This window comes from Drosophila serrata, unplaced genomic scaffold, assembly GCF_035046125.1.
Source record: "Drosophila serrata isolate PLE 108 unplaced genomic scaffold, ASM3504612v1 contig_240, whole genome shotgun sequence".
NCBI classification, from domain to species: Eukaryota; Metazoa; Arthropoda; class Insecta; order Diptera; family Drosophilidae; genus Drosophila; species Drosophila serrata.
Genome location: NW_028257138.1, coordinates 9,383,831 through 9,398,864, shown reverse-complemented (window position 1 = coordinate 9,398,864; position 15,034 = coordinate 9,383,831). Strand labels below are relative to the sequence as shown.

At 31.7% G+C, this 15,034-nt stretch overlaps 1 long non-coding RNA gene across 2 annotated transcripts in view; it reads left to right on the top strand.

Annotated features, from left to right (window-relative positions):
• Positions 1-15,034, top strand: part of LOC110183972 (uncharacterized) — an 80,876-nt gene that overhangs the window by 19,652 nt on the left and 46,190 nt on the right. The window lies entirely within an intron of this gene.

Below are 15,034 nucleotides of genomic sequence, written 5' to 3'. Positions count from 1 at the left end.
TGGCATATGAGATCGGGGTTTATATATAAGTTATTCTTCAAAGTTGCGAGTTTAAATTAAGCTGTCTGGCCTTTGAATGGTTTTAAGGAAATCACATTGATAATATATATGAATTTATTAAGGAAAGTTTAATAAATATATTTTAAATATATTTTACTTTAAAGTCACAAAAACTAGCATTAAAGCTCCGCATTCATAAAGCTGAACTTTAGCCTTTCTTTATTTTTTTTTAGTTTTCCAAGGGTATTATAATTTTAATCAGAAGCTTAACACGCAGTGAAGGAGTCACTTCCGACCCCATAAATTATAATAATGCTTTTTTAGCTAGTTATGATAGATTCAATTCGGTCTCAGCTCCCCGAAGTTAGTCTCCTTTCTTGTTTTTCCCCTATAAATTTATTTATAGTTTGCCATTCGTGGGGGCTTTGTAATATAAAGGCATTTTCCCATAAATAGAAATTGATGTATATATTTATAGTGCGTGCATAGAAAATCGATACCTAAGTGGTATGGAAATATACAGGATACGACGCCCACAACATCCTCACTAGGTAGAGGAGGAGCTTATTAGCTCCTGACCGCATATCTTGTGCGCCTCCTTCGCTGCGTGTTTGCGATTGATAATTAAAAAAAGAATTCCATAAATTAACATTGCCTTGCATATGATTAATTGTTCCCCGTTGAGTCAATATTTACTTAGACCCCACCTGGGAGCAGTCAATTATGATTTATGGGCCCCGCGGCAGGTGATGAGATTTACCCAACCAAAAAGCGATTTCCGTTTCGGCAAACACACGCATCGGCAAATTGACTCGGAAATCATAATTAACAAAGACTTGTGTGTGTCGGGGTCAAACAAAAGTGCAACAATGCCTGCCAAACCGTTATTTGCACAATCATTTCCCTTTAAGCCCAACAAGAGCCCAAGGTTTTAATTGTTTATTGTGGCAATTGGCTGTCTTTTTGGGCATTGTTATTGGCTGTCACAATTGACAGTTTTATCGACGGATATTTGTGCGAATTTCCCGTGAATATCCTGTGCATTTTATTTTATTAATTGCAATTATACAACCAGAAGAGAAAGTTAAAATATCAATTCATTATTGTTTGCTGAAGTTTAATTGTATAATAAATGGTATATTCACTCTGTTTGATTTTAATTGGTATTACTTGCATGGTTTGGATTTAATTAAAAATTATTATTGTATTAATTGGAGGGGATAACTTTTAAAAAGTTACCTGAATATAACTTTAAAATTTAAATTCAAATGTGGCATGCCTTTATAAGAATTTATTCAGAAATCGATATGCTTTTGTATATAAATGTTGCAAGGACTTTCTTATATTACGGTTTAATCTTAATCAAAACTATGCTCTTAAATAAATACCAAAATCAAAGAGTATCTAAAATCAAAGTTGAGTACACAGAAAGGTAGTAACCCAAGTTTTAGTTAGCTTGCTTTAATTACAAATATGACTCCGAAGGCTAATAGCTGAGGGCTTTTATACCGTAAGAGCTATTGCGCTGAGGCATCCATTTCTTTGGCACATTAAACTACAGATTGCGCCCTCAGCTTGGGGCTTCTTCTCTCTGGCAAATGATTAAAGCTGACGCATTAAATGAAATAATTATTTCTGCATTAAACTCCAGTGCCTGGCGGTTTAACGACACAATTCTCTGTTTAAAGCTGGCATAAAAATGGTTGGCAGGATGGAAGGCGAAAGCCACTTTGCTGGGCGTGGCCATAAAATGAAACCGACAGTCGTGGCAAAACAAGAAACAACGTCGACTTTTGGCTTTCCAAGGGTATCCGGGATTTCCCTTCTTCCTGCCTCCTGCTACCACCGCTGGCTGGTGTTAATTTTCCGCAGCAACGGCGAATCGCAAGAGCTAAATAAGTTATGTCATTTTGGGGCGCATTTCATTTTACTCGGTTGCCATAGAAATTTAATAAAGCAGCGTCGCAAATTATTAGCATATTTAAGGGGCCAACGAAGCCCTGTATAAACATGAAAGCCAAAGGCGGGAGCTGGAGTGCCAGTGCCAAGGATCATGGCTCCAGTTCAAGTTCTCTAGCCGGATTGCAGCTCATGTGAGAGCTACCAAGGAGCAAAAGCAGCGAGCAGTTAATAAAATGAGGCGACCGAGAAACTCCTAAGTGTCCTAAATTATGCACATCGCCTCAGCTGGAAATCCACGGCGACTATTGAGTGTCCCGGTGCTTTTCTTTCTCCTGACCCGTGAGAAAATCCTCTGCACTTTCCCGCCTGCATTAGCAATGGAAATGCGCACAAATTGAATTGATGAATGGAAAGTATCATCATTCACTCAGCACGGGGTGGGCGCTAACTTCATTTAAATATCCAGTTTTAAACCTCTCTGGCTGTGAGTCCTGCTGCTTTATGGGATTGCGTTGGCAATTTTATCACAGTGTTGGAAAAACTGGCTTTTCATTTGGCAATGCACTTTCATCTTGTGGCTCGTTAAATTATTTTTTAAATTGAATTTGTTTAGAGTTTTTTTATTATTCCTAAAAAAACGAAACTTAAAAAACTTAAAACTACATTATAGGATAACAAAATTGTTTAAGAATAAACTAAATTTTTATATGCAATGGTGGTGGAAAAATTCGCTGTCGAAATTAAGACATTGTATAGCTTGAAAACGGTTTAAAAACAGTTCTTCTTTTGTTAATATTAAATATATTTAGTTTCCAAAGATCTGAATATATCGAATACTTCAAAGGTGAATCCCATTGTTCAATTATCCCAATGCCAATTGCCTGTCCTTAGCCTGGACAAATATACTTTAATTGCATCGATTGTAAACTAACTTGAGCCCAAAGGCATTCACAAACAAACCTATTTATGCAGAAGGAGTCAGTGGTGGTTTACTGAGGAATATCGATGGGGAAATCTAAGGATGTTGTAGCTGTCTGGGCGTATTTACTGAATTCGAAATCCATTAGCCATGCCGATTGTTTATGGAGACCTTGGCGAACTCCATAAATAGAAACTATGCTCGTTTGTTGGGTCAACTACCAGGACTTGACTGTGGGAATACGGGAGCAGATAACACACAACGGACAACGGACAACAGATGTTAATGCCTCAGTAGGCAAAGTGCGTTTTGCTGTTGGCCTTTTGTGTGCCATTTGACCAGGTTTCTCCCGTCGCTTGCCCTCCCAGTCCCGCTTCTGGCCACTCTTTGGAAGCCTGTGGTCAGTGGTGGCGTATACGCAATGTGGCCGCAAAATTGTATGGCTTGCCTGGTTTTTATGGCAGAGGACTATGTTAGCAAGAGGTGGAGTTGATGTGCCGCCGCTAAGGGTATTATATCGAATTATGTTATAAATATGAAATATATTTGGGCATTCCCGGGCAATACGTGTGAGCATGTTCACGCTCCTCCTCCTTCTCGGGTCCTCCGGCTCGTGGCCGCATGAAAAGTGCTGTCAATGGCATTTGCCCCGGGCTTTTATGGAATTTTATGTGATGTTCGTGGCACGGAAAAAGGGAATCCTTGTTGCATAATTAAGGCATTATCATATTGAGACCCCCCGCCCTGTCACAGCCTGCTGTCCGGCTGACAGCCATTAAAGCGACGCTCGCGTCCATGAATATTGAAAATTTTTGTTCAGGACGAAATACTCAAGAATTGACTGGCACAAATTTTAATTATCTGTTAATAAGCAACGCAATTACCAACTGTGTAATGGTGCGCTTTCAGCTGTTCTTCATTTAATAAGTAAACATAATGCTTTTGTATGTTTTAAATACGTATGAAAAGTTAAAAGTTTCAGATTAATTTTTCAGATTGTTTAATATAATTATAATAACCTTTAGAATGTTGTAATTTTAGCTAGAACCTCCGACCCGTTGTATCATATATACACTGCGTTTCACTTGAATAGCACACTTTACACAGGGAATTTCAAATCTCGAAATCTTTTAAACAAAAAGAAAACCCGTTGATGTTTTTATTTCTATTTAAAGAGTATTCTCGATAACTTTAAACTAACTTTAAACTTTTCAGCGATATCCAGTCAAAAAAATTTGAATTGAAATTATAGCATTTTTGACTTAGTTATGGGATTTTAAATTTTAATTTGTCCAAAAAATATTCATATAAAAATATAGTTAATATCGGTTAAAAATTGAATTGCACCTTCAGTCAAAAGCCTAAAACTAAGTGAAGGAGTCTTTTCCGACCCTATAAATCATATACATTCTTGATCAGCATCAACAGGGGAATCTTTCTAGCTATATCCAGCCAAAAAAAAAAATTTTTTCAGAAATTTCCCATTTTTTGAAAAAAAGGAAAGGGGTTATATCATTAAAATTTGCAAAAATCGGCCAAAAATTCACATTTTAAATGGAGTATGCAGCTTTGTTAACCTGCTAAAAACTAACATAGGAATGCTTTCCGAATTGAAATTAATGCATTTTTGGCTTAGTTATGGGATTTTTACATTTTGATTTGTCCAAAAAATATTCATATAAAAATATAGTTAATATCGGTTAAAAATTGAATTGCACCTTCAGTCAGAAGCCTAAAACTAAGTGAAGGAGTCTTTTCCGACCCTATAAATCATATATATTCTTGATCAGCATCAACAGGGGAATCTTTCTAGCTATATCCAGCCAAAAAAAAATTTTTCAGGAATTTCCCTTTTTTTGAAAAAAAGGAAGGGGTTACATCATTAAAATTTGCAAAAATCGGCCAAAAATTCACATTTTAAATGGAGTATGCAGCTTTGTTAACCTGCTAAAAACTAACATAGGAATGCTTTCCGTATTGAAATTAATGCATTTTTGACTTAGTTATGGGATTTGTACATTTTGCTTTGTCCAAAAAAATGCATATAAAAATATAGTTAATATGGATTAAACATGGAATTGCACCTATAGTTAGAAGCTTAAAACTAAGTGAAGGAGTCTTTTCCGACCCTATAAATCATATATATTCTTGATCAGCATCAACAGGGGAATCTTTCTAGCTATATCCAGCAAAAAAAAATTTTTCAGGAATTTCCCTTTTTTTGAAAAAAAGGAAGGGGTTACATCATTAAAATTTGCAAAAATCGGCCAAAAAGTCACATTTTAAATGGAGTATGCAGCTTTGTTAACCTGCTAAAAACTAACATAGGAATGCTTTCCGTATTGAAATTAATGCATTTTTGACTTAGTTATGGGATTTTTACATTTTGATTTGTCAAAAAAAAAAATGCATATAAAAAAATAGTTAATATGGATTAAACATGGAACTGCACCTTCAGTCAGAAGCTTAAAACTAAGTGAAGGAGTCTTTTCCGACACTATAAATCATAGACAGTTTTATTAACCTGGTAGAAACGAACATACGAACGCTCTCCGAATTGAAATTAATGAATTTTTGGCTTAGTTATGGGATTTTTACATTTTGATTTGTCCAAAAAATATTCATATAAAAATATAGTTAATATCGGTTAAAAATGGAACTGCACTTTCAGTCAGAAGCCTAAAACTAAGTGAAGGAGTCTTTTCCGACCCTATAAATCATATATATTCTTGATCAGCATCAACAGGGGAATCTTTCTAGCTATATCCAGCCAAAAAAAAAATTTTTCAGAAATTTCCCATTTTTTGAAAAAAAGGAAAGGGGTTACATCATTAAAATTTGCAAAAATCGTCCAAAAATTCACATTTTAAATGGAGTATGCAGCTTTGTTAACCTGCTAAAAACTAACATAGGAATGCTTTCCGAATTGAAATTAATGCATTTTTGGCTTAGTTATGGGATTTTTACATTTTGATTTGTCCAAAAAATATTCATATAAAAATATAGTTAATATCGGTTAAAAATTGAATTGCACCTTCAGTCAGAAGCCTAAAACTAAGTGAAGGAGTCTTTTCCGACCCTATAAACCATATATATTCTTGATCAGCATAAACAGGGGAATCTTTCTAGCTATATCCAGCCAAAAAAAAATTTTTTTTAGAAATTTCCCATTTTTTGAAAAAAAGGAAGGGGTTACATCATTAAAATTTGCAAAAATCGGCAAAAAATTCACATTTTAAATGGAGTATGCAGCTTTGTTAACCTGCTAAAAACTAACATAGAAATGCTTTCCGTATTGAAATTAATGCATTTTTGACTTAGTTATGGGATTTTTACATTTTGATTTGTCGAAAAAAGTGCATATAAAAATATAGTTAATATGGATTAAACATGGAACTGCACCAGTCAGAAGCTTAAAACTAAGTGAAGGAGTCTTTTCCGACACTATAAATCATAGACAGTTTTATTAACCTGGTAGAAACGAACATACGAACGCTCTCCGAATTGAAATTAATGAATTTTTGGCTTAGATATGGAATTCTTACATTTTGATTTGTCCAAAAAATATTCATATAAAAATATAGTTAATATCGGTTAAAAATGGAACTGCACTTTCAGTCAGAAGCCTAAAACTAAGTGAAGGAGTCTTTTCCGACCCTATAAATCATATATATTCTTGATCAGCATCAACAGGGGAATCTTTCTAGCTATATCCAGCCAAAAAAAAATTTTTCAGAAATTTCCCATTTTTTGAAAAAAAGGAAAGGGGTTACATCAATAAAATTTGCAAAAATCGGCCAAAAATTCACATTTTAAATGGAGTATGCAGCTTTGTTAACCTGCTAAAAACTAACATAGGAATGCTTTCCGAATTGAAATTAATGCATTTTTGACTTAGTTATGGGATTTTTACATTTTGATTTGTCCAAAAAAAATGCATATAAAAATATAGTTAATATGGATTAAACATGGAATTGCACCTATAGTTAGAAGCTTAAAACTAAGTGAAGGAGTCTTTTCCGACCCTATAAATCATAGACAGTTTTATTAACCTGGTAGATATGAGCATACAAACGCTCTCCGAATTAAAATTAATGAATTTTTGGCTTAGTTATGGGATTTTAAATTTTGATTTGTCCAAAAAATATTCATATAAAAATATAGTTAATATCGGTTAAAAATGGAACTGCACCTTCAGTCAGAAGCCTAAAACTAAGTGAAGGAGTCTTTTCCGACCCTATAAATCATATATATTCTTGATCAGCATCAACAGGGGAATCTTTCTAGCTATATCCAGCCAAAAAAAAATTTTTTCAGAAATTTCCCATTTTTTGAAAAAAAGGAAAGGAAATCATTAAAATTTGCAAAAATCGGCCAAAAATTCACATTTTAAATGGAGTATGCAGCTTTGTTAACCTGCTAAAAACTAACATAGGAATGCTTTCCGTATTGAAATTAATGCATTTTTGACTTAGTTATGGGATTTTTACATTTTGATTTGTCAAAAAAAAATGCATATAAAAATATAGTTAATATGGATTAAACATGGAATTGCACCTATAGTTAGAAGCTTAAAACTAAGTGAAGGAGTCTTTTCCGACCCTATAAATCATAGACAGTTTTATTAACCTGGTAGATATGAGCATACAAACGCTCTCCGAATTAAAATTAATGAATTTTTGGCTTAGTTATGGGATTTTAAATTTTGATTTGTCCAAAAAATATTCATATAAAAATATAGTTAATATCGGTTAAAAATGGAACTGCACCTTCAGTCAGAAGCCTAAAACTAAGTGAAGGAGTCTTTTCCGACCCTATAAATCATATATATTCTTGATCAGCATCAACAGGGGAATCTTTCTAGCTATATCCAGCCAAAAAAAATTTTTTTCAGAAATTTCCCATTTTTTGAAAAAAAGGAAAGGGGTTACATCATTAAAATTTGCAAAAATCGGCCAAAAATTCACATTTTAAATGGAGTATGCAGCTTTGTTAACCTGCTAAAAACTAACATAGGAATGCTTTCCGAATTGAAATTAAAGCATTTTTGACTTAGTTATGGGATTTTTACATTTTGATTTGTCAAAAAAAAATGCATATAAAAATATAGTTAATATGGATTAAACATGGAATTGCACCTATAGTTAGAAGCTTAAAACTAAGTGAAGGAGTCTTTTCCGACACTATAAATCATAGACAGTTTTATTAACCTGGTAGATATGAACATACGAACGCTCTCCGAATTAAAATTAATGCATTTTTGACTAAGTTATGGGATTTTTACATTTTGATTTGTCCAAAAAATATTCATATAAAAATATAGTTAATATCGGTTAAAAATGGAACTGCACTTTCAGTCAGAAGCCTAAAACTAAGTGAAGGAGTCTTTTCCGACCCTATAAATCATATATATTCTTGATCAGCATCAACAGGGGAATCTTTCTAGCTATATCCAGCCAAAAAAAATTTTTTTCAGAAATTTCCCATTTTTTGAAAAAAAGGAAAGGGGTTACATCATTAAAATTTGCAAAAATCGGCCAAAAATTCACATTTTAAATGGAGTATGCAGCTTTGTTAACCTGCTAAAAACTAACATAGGAATGCTTTCCGAATTGAAATTAATGCATTTTTGACTTAGTTATGGGATTTTTACATTTTGATTTGTCCAAAAAAAATGCATATAAAAATATAGTTAATATGGATTAAACATGGAATTGCACCTATAGTTAGAAGCTTAAAACTAAGTGAAGGAGTCTTTTCCGACACTATAAATCATAGACAGTTTTATTAACCTGGTAGATATGAACATACGAACGCTCTCCGAATTAAAATTAATGCATTTTTGACTAAGTTATGGGATTTTTACATTTTGATTTGTCCAAAAAATATTCATATAAAAATATAGTTAATATCGGTTAAAAATGGAACTGCACTTTCAGTCAGAAGCCTAAAACTAAGTGAAGGAGTCTTTTCCGACCCTATAAATCATATATATTCTTGATCAGCATCAACAGGGGAATCTTTCTAGCTATATCCAGCCAAAAAAAATTTTTTTCAGAAATTTCCCATTTTTTGAAAAAAAGGAAAGGGGTTACATCATTAAAATTTGCAAAAATCGGCCAAAAATTCACATTTTAAATGGAGTATGCAGCTTTGTTAACCTGCTAAAAACTAACATAGGAATGCTTTCCGAATTGAAATTAATGCATTTTTGACTTAGTTATGGGATTTTTACATTTTGATTTGTCCAAAAAAAATGCATATAAAAATATAGTTAATATGGATTAAACATGGAATTGCACCTATAGTTAGAAGCTTAAAACTAAGTGAAGGAGTCTTTTCCGACACTATAAATCATAGACAGTTTTATTAACCTGGTAGATATGAACATACGAACGCTCTCCGAATTAAAATTAATGCATTTTTGACTAAGTTATGGGATTTTTACATTTTGATTTGTCCAAAAAATATTCATATAAAAATATAGTTAATATCGGTTAAAAATGGAACTGCACTTTCAGTCAGAAGCCTAAAACTAAGTGAAGGAGTCTTTTCCGACCCTATAAATCATATATATTCTTGATCAGCATCAACAGGGGAATCTTTCTAGCTATATCCAGCCAAAAAAAAATTTTTTCAGAAATTTCCCATTTTTTGAAAAAAAGGAAAGGGGTTACATCATTAAAATTTGCAAAAATCGGCCAAAAATTCATATTTTAAATGGAGTATGCAGCTTTGTTAACCTGCTAAAAACTAACATAGGAATGCTTTCCGAATTGAAATTAAAGCATTTTTGACTTAGTTATGGGATTTTTACATTTTGATTTGTCCAAAAAAAATTCATATAAAAATATAGTTAATATGGATTAAACATGGAATTGCACCTATAGTTAGAAGCTTAAAACTAAGTGAAGGAGTCTTTTCCGACACTATAAATCATAGACAGTTTTATTAACCTGGTAGATATGAACATACGAACGCTCTCCGAATTAAAATTAATGCATTTTTGACTAAGTTATGGGATTTTTACATTTTGATTTGTCCAAAAAATATTCATATAAAAATATAGTTAATATCGGTTAAAAATGGAACTGCACTTTCAGTCAGAAGCCTAAAACTAAGTGAAGGAGTCTTTTCCGACCCTATAAATCATATATATTCTTGATCAGCATCAACAGGGGAATCTTTCTAGCTATATCCAGCCAAAAAAAATTTTTTTCAGAAATTTCCCATTTTTTGAAAAAAAGGAAAGGGGTTACATCATTAAAATTTGCAAAAATCGGCCAAAAATTCACATTTTAAATGGAGTATGCAGCTTTGTTAACCTGCTAAAAACTAACATAGGAATGCTTTCCGAATTGAAATTAATGCATTTTTGACTTAGTTATGGGATTTTTACATTTTGATTTGTCCAAAAAAAATGCATATAAAAATATAGTTAATATGGATTAAACATGGAATTGCACCTATAGTTAGAAGCTTAAAACTAAGTGAAGGAGTCTTTTCCGACACTATAAATCATAGACAGTTTTATTAACCTGGTAGATATGAACATACGAACGCTCTCCGAATTAAAATTAATGCATTTTCGACTAAGTTATGGGATTTTTACATTTTGATTTGTCCAAAAAATATTCATATAAAAATATAGTTAATATCGGTTAAAAATGGAACTGCACTTTCAGTCAGAAGCCTAAAACTAAGTGAAGGAGTCTTTTCCGACCCTATAAATCATATATATTCTTGATCAGCATCAACAGGGGAATCTTTCTAGCTATATCCAGCCAAAAAAAATTTTTTTCAGAAATTTCCCATTTTTTGAAAAAAAGGAAAGGGGTTACATCATTAAAATTTGCAAAAATCGGCCAAAAATTCATATTTTAAATGGAGTATGCAGCTTTGTTAACCTGCTAAAAACTAACATAGGAATGCTTTCCGAATTGAAATTAAAGCATTTTTGACTTAGTTATGGGATTTTTACATTTTAATTTGTCCAAAAAAAATTCATATAAAAATATAGTTAATATGGATTAAACATGGAATTGCACCTATAGTTAGAAGCTTAAAACTAAGTGAAGGAGTCTTTTCCGACACTATAAATCATAGACAGTTTTATTAACCTGGTAGATATGAACATACGAACGCTCTCCGAATTAAAATTAATGCATTTTTGACTAAGTTATGGGATTTTAACATTTTGATTTGTCCAAAAAATATTCATATAAAAATATAGTTAATATCGGTTAAAAATGGAACTGCACTTTCAGTCAGAAGCCTAAAACTAAGTGAAGGAGTCTTTTCCGACCCTATAAATCATATATATTCTTGATCAGCATCAACAGGGGAATCTTTCTAGCTATATCCAGCCAAAAAAAATTTTTTTTCAGAAATTTCCCATTTTTTGAAAAAAAGGAAAGGGGTTACATCATTAAAATTTGCAAAAATCGGCCAAAAATTCATATTTTAAATGGAGTATGCAGCTTTGTTAACCTGCTAAAAACTAACATAGGAATGCTTTCCGAATTGAAATTAAAGCATTTTTGACTTAGTTATGGGATTTTTACATTTTGATTTGTCCAAAAAAAATTCATATAAAAATATAGTTAATATGGATTAAACATGGAATTGCACCTATAGTTAGAAGCTTAAAACTAAGTGAAGGAGTCTTTTCCGACACTATAAATCATAGACAGTTTTATTAACCTGGTAGATATGAACATACGAACGCTCTCCGAATTAAAATTAATGCATTTTTGACTAAGTTATGGGATTTTTACATTTTGATTTGTCCAAAAAATATTCATATAAAAATATAGTTAATATCGGTTAAAAATGGAACTGCACTTTCAGTCAGAAGCCTAAAACTAAGTGAAGGAGTCTTTTCCGACCCTATAAATCATATATATTCTTGATCAGCATCAACAGGGGAATCTTTCTAGCTATATCCAGCCAAAAAAAATTTTTTTCAGAAATTTCCCATTTTTTTAAAAAAAAGGAAAGGGGTTACATCATTAAAATTTGCAAAAATCGGCCAAAAATTCACATTTTAAATGGAGTATGCAGCTTTGTTAACCTGCTAAAAACTAACATAGGAATGCTTTCCGAATTGAAATTAATGCATTTTTGACTTAGTTATGGGATTTTTACATTTTGATTTGTCCAAAAAAAATGCATATAAAAATATAGTTAATATGGATTAAACATGGAATTGCACCTATAGTTAGAAGCTTAAAACTAAGTGAAGGAGTCTTTTCCGACACTATAAATCATAGACAGTTTTATTAACCTGGTAGATATGAACATACGAACGCTCTCCGAATTAAAATTAATGCATTTTCGACTAAGTTATGGGATTTTTACATTTTGATTTGTCCAAAAAATATTCATATAAAAATATAGTTAATATCGGTTAAAAATGGAACTGCACTTTCAGTCAGAAGCCTAAAACTAAGTGAAGGAGTCTTTTCCGACCCTATAAATCATATATATTCTTGATCAGCATCAACAGGGGAATCTTTCTAGCTATATCCAGCCAAAAAAAAATTTTTTCAGAAATTTCCCATTTTTTGAAAAAAAGGAAAGGGGTTACATCATTAAAATTTGCAAAAATCGGCCAAAAATTCATATTTTAAATGGAGTATGCAGCTTTGTTAACCTGCTAAAAACTAACATAGGAATGCTTTCCGAATTGAAATTAAAGCATTTTTGACTTAGTTATGGGATTTTTACATTTTGATTTGTCCAAAAAAAATTCATATAAAAATATAGTTAATATGGATTAAACATGGAATTGCACCTATAGTTAGAAGCTTAAAACTAAGTGAAGGAGTCTTTTCCGACACTATAAATCATAGACAGTTTTATTAACCTGGTAGATATGAACATACGAACGCTCTCCGAATTAAAATTAATGCATTTTTGACTAAGTTATGGGATTTTAACATTTTGATTTGTCCAAAAAATATTCATATAAAAATATAGTTAATATCGGTTAAAAATGGAACTGCACTTTCAGTCAGAAGCCTAAAACTAAGTGAAGGAGTCTTTTCCGACCCTATAAATCATATATATTCTTGATCAGCATCAACAGGGGAATCTTTCTAGCTATATCCAGCCAAAAAAAATTTTTTTCAGAAATTTCCCATTTTTTGAAAAAAAGGAAAGGGGTTACATCATTAAAATTTGCAAAAATCGGCCAAAAATTCACATTTTAAATGGAGTATGCAGCTTTGTTAACCTGCTAAAAACTAACATAGGAATGCTTTCCGAATTGAAATTAATGCATTTTTGACTTAGTTATGGGATTTTTACATTTTGATTTGTCCAAAAAAAATGCATATAAAAATATAGTTAATATGGATTAAACATGGAATTGCACCTATAGTTAGAAGCTTAAAACTAAGTAAAGGAGTCTTTTCCGACACTATAAATCATAGACAGTTTTATTAACCTGGTAGAAATGAACATAGGAACGCTCTCCGAATTAAAATTAATGCATTTTTGGCTTAGTTATGGGATTTTTACATTTTGATTTGTCCAAAAAATATTCATATAAAAATATAATTAATATCGGTTAAAAATTGAATTGCACCTTCAGTCAGAAGCCTAAAACTAAGTGAAGGAGTCTTTTCCGACCCTATAAATCATATATATTCTTGATCAGCATCAACAGGGGAATCTTTCTAGCTATATCCAGCCAAAAAAAAATTTTTTCAGAAATTTCCCATTTTTTGAAAAAAAGGAAAGGGGTTACATCATTAAAATTTGCAACAATCGGCCAAAAATTCACATTTTAAATGGAGTATGCAGCTTTGTTAACCTGCTAAAAACTAACATAGGAATGCTTTCCGAATTGAAATTAATGCATTTTTGACTTAGTTATGGGATTTTTACATTTTGATTTGTCCAAAAAAAATGCATATAAAAATATAGTTAATATGGATTAAACATGGAATTGCACCTATAGTTAGAAGCTTAAAACTAAGTGAAGGAGTCTTTTCCGACACTATAAATCATAGACAGTTTTATTAACCTGGAAGAAATGAACATACGAACGCTCTCCGAATTAAAATTAATGCATTTTTGGCTTAGTTATGGGATTTTTACATTTTGATTTGTCCAAAAAATATTCATATAAAAATATAGTTAATATGGATTAAACATGGAATTGCACCTATAGTTAGAAGCTTAAAACTAAGTGAAGGAGTCTTTTCCGACACTATAAATCATAGACAGTTTTATTAACCTGGTAGAAATGAACATAGGAACGCTCTCCGAATTAAAATTAATGCATTTTTGGCTTAGTTATGGGATTTTTACATTTTGATTTGTCCAAAAAATATTCATATAAAAATATAGTTAATATGGATTAAACATGGACATGCACCTTCAGTCAGAAGCCTAAAACTAAGTGAAGGAGTCTTTTCCGACCCTATAAATCATATATATTCTTGATCAGCATCAACAGGGGAATCTTTCTAGCTATATCCAGCCAAAAAAAATTTTTTTCAGAAATTTCCCATTTTTTGAAAAAAAGGAAAGGGGTTACATCATTAAAATTTGCAAAAATCGGTCAAAAATTCACATTTTAAATGGAGTATGCAGCTTTGTTAACCTGCTAAAAACTAACATAGGAATGCTTTCCGAATTGAAATTAATGCATTTTTGACTTAGTTATGGGATTTTTACATTTTGATTTGTCAAAAAAAAATGCATATAAAAATATAGTTAATATGGATTAAACATGGAATTGCACCTATAGTTAGAAGCTTAAAACTAAGTGAAGGAGTCTTTTCCGACCCTATAAATCATATATATTCTTGATCAGCATCAACAGGGGAATCTTTCTAGCTATATCCAGCCAAAAAAAAATTTTTTCAGAAATTTCCCATTTTTTGAAAAAAAAGGAAAGGGGTTACATCATTAAAATTTGCAACAATCGGCCAAAAATTCACATTTTAAATGGAGTATGCAGCTTTGTTAACCTGCTAAAAACTAACATAGGAATGCTTTCCGAATTGAAATTAATGCATTTTTGACTTAGTTATGGGATTTTTACATTTTGATTTGTCAAAAAAAATGCATATAAAAATATAGTTAATATGGATTAAACATGGAATTGCACCTATAGTTAGAAGCTTAAAACTAAGTAAAGGAGTCTTTTCCGACACTATAAATCATAGACAGTTTTATTAACCTGGTAGAAATGAACAT